Below are 3,081 nucleotides of genomic sequence, written 5' to 3'. Positions count from 1 at the left end.
AATCAGATCTCTAGAGATCACCCAAATGATGTAATTAGACCTTTAATGTACTCAGATCTCTAGAGATCGCCCAAATGATGTAATTTGACCTTTTGGAAATAAAATTTATTTTGTCAATTATCACGTTATTATTATTGATTATTCTCCGATCTCTGGTATGTTTATTCGATCTGGTTTCCAACTGAACAGCCCTTGTCCGATCCACACTTCCAAACATTTGCCTTAATTAGCCGATCCCTAACTAGCCGGTCTCTCCTTATGGAATTTTGGAATATTCGTGAGGCGATGTCGAGCAATTTGGCGAGTCAGCTAAGCGATGCCTTGCACGGAACATCGTGAGCATTAAATGCTCGGACAGTATAAATAGGGGTGGGGTTGTGATTTGCTCCCTTATGTCATTTTGGTCTCGCGAACAACTTCAAAATTCTCGTTTCCTCAAGTTCTTGACACCGTCGGACTCGGTAGAGTTTTGATCCTTCTTTTAGTTTAAATTCCTTGTTTCCTTTGAAAATGGCGCGTAGAATTGAGCGGCAAGCCCCCCTTCCGTTCAGATCTCGTGGTCATCTGATGAAGTGGAGGTGGTCGGACCAAGCGTGCGACCTGAACCTTCTAGGGTCTCTATTCCAGTTCGGGGGCAAGCAGCACCATAAAGGCATGTACATATTTCAGGGAGGGAAAACATTCCCATGGACTAGTTTCCATCGGTCCTTCAAGAAACCGTCTGCGATCGTTCGGCGAGTATAACATTGGCACGATTCCTACGAGTTGATTAGGTGTCACGGTGATCTTCGTGCGATCACTTCTTTGAGGGATGATATGATCATGATCTCGAAGAACAATTAAAGCTGGTCTACGGTTCCCTTTGGGCGACTTCTTCAAGGAAGTTTTAAAATATCACCAAGTGTGCATCGCCCAAGTTCACCCGAACTCGTGGCGGATCTTAGTAACCTTGAGGCCTATGCGAGCTAAGGGACTCAGACCTCTGCTAAGGTATTCGCGAACTACATAGATTAACTCGTCGAAAGGGCGGCAGTATTGGTTCTTCAGCGAAACCCCATTGTGGGCTTTTTACAGACTGCCTTCCTCCTGAAGAATTGGAAGAAGCGCTTCTTTATCACGAGGAGCAAAATTCGAAACGACTTTGAGGCTTCCCCTCGGTGGCTGCACGAGGCCGTACTTCGAGCGCATCACCTTAAATAGGGAAGAAGGCGATGGTGATGGAGTGAAGGATCAGTGGCGAGAAGTTTTCTTATCTGGATGCGATGTTGCCGGCGCATCAACTGGACAATAGAGTTAATCACGGGCGAAGATCGCGAGCTGCAGCTCTCTGACCTCGGCATCGGTATTTCCTATATCTCAAATCTTTGGACCTTAGCGATCTCACTGACCTCTTCTTTGTGCAGGTATGGCAAGCGGTGAAGCCTCAAGGAGGCCGAGGCGAAGAGAGGTCTCCCGAAAGTGCGGAGATGAAGCGATCGAGCTACTCGGATGCCCGACCATGAGCCGGGGAAATACAAGGGGCCCATCTCAACCTTGGGCGGCCGATCCCGAGTAGAAGTGATCCGATCTCCTCCTCGCCAAGAAGAGCGCCTCCTCCTCCTTTAGTCGTTTGAGTGCGGAAGGGTCCTTCTCAACCTACCACAAGGACTCTCTCCCATTGTGCTCAAGTGCTAATCCATTCCTTGGAGAAGAACCCAGGCTGTTCGGGAGAATCGGGTTTGGCTAAGGTTACAGGGGCTTCTATACGCCTTCGGGAGGATCGGGGAGTTGTCCCCGGACAATCTTAACGACATCCTGACCCCATCTATGAGCCTGAACGTGGAGTGCTTGGTGAACCAACACATCATTCGGGAGAAGGCTCACCGCCTGGGTAAGGAGGTCGAGAAGTTGGGTCATGAGGTGGCTTCCCTCCGATCCCAACTCTCATCCGCTCAGAACTACATATCTGAAATTGAGGGGCGAATGAAGTTCTATGAAGATAAGCTAGCCGAGCAAGCTCATGTTCTGGCTGAGCGAACTTATGTCCTTGAAGAAGTTTAGGCGCTCCGGGCCGATGAAGTTGCTCACCTCACTGAGGAGCTCAAAGCGAAAGAGGAAGAGATAGTGACAAGGGAGGCCGGCGCTTATGTGAATACTCACAGGGATCTCCTGGCCGAGCTCAAGAAGCGGTACCCTAAGGAGGACTTCTCTGGATGGTCGACTGGCTTCCCAAGGCGAGAAAGCGAGGAGGAGGTGAGGTGAGAGAGGAAGTGAGCAAAATGTAGATCGGGATGGGGTGATCCTCCGGTAGAATGACTTGTATAAACTTCAATATGAAATGAAATTCTCTTTTGTCGGTGAATGGATGTGATCGAAAAATCTCTAAATTACTTAAACACTTGATTATGCAGGCATATTAAAACAACTAAAGGTGATTATTAATCTAAGTGTAAGAGGTCGGAAAACACAATAAGCATGAGATCGGCGAGGCAAGCGCTAAGCGGGATTTGATTAAAATTGGCTTGAGCACTTAAGATCGGAATCATCATTTAACCGGATTGAAACATTAACTTTATTATTCCCAAACTTTTAAAATGAGAGATCGACAATAAGACTGGTGACATAAAGATCTAGTGTTGGTTCAATTACTTTTGACAAGAGAGATCGGGAATGTAATTGACTGATCAGGGGACTTGACTATTGGTTTGAGAGATCGGTGAGGCTTTGAATGGTACGGGGACTTAGTGTTAAATCGATTCCATTTGGGCGAGAGATCGGAAATGTGGTTGTCCGGCAAAGATAGGTCGAAAATGTAATTGGCTGGCAAAAGGGAGCTTTAGTACTGGGGATCAGCTTCGAAATTTATTGATTCTAGAGATCGGCCAAAATATGGTGTCGACAACTTGAGTTAGAAAACTCCAAATGGGGTGATTCAAAAAGTGAAATGTAACTAGACACAATAAAGAACAACTTTCATTAAGAACACTTGGTTAAATTCTTACTGTAGAATGGCCTAATGGAACAGTGAACTCTAGCACCCAAAATTAAAATTTTTGATTTATTTTCTATTGGTTAGAAGTATGGATTGGCAACTAATGCCAG

Source organism: Hevea brasiliensis, chromosome 7, assembly GCF_030052815.1.
Source record: "Hevea brasiliensis isolate MT/VB/25A 57/8 chromosome 7, ASM3005281v1, whole genome shotgun sequence".
NCBI classification, from domain to species: domain Eukaryota; kingdom Viridiplantae; phylum Streptophyta; class Magnoliopsida; order Malpighiales; family Euphorbiaceae; genus Hevea; species Hevea brasiliensis.
The sequence above is the reverse complement of the archived record's forward strand: the minus strand, read 5'-3'. Positions refer to the sequence as shown.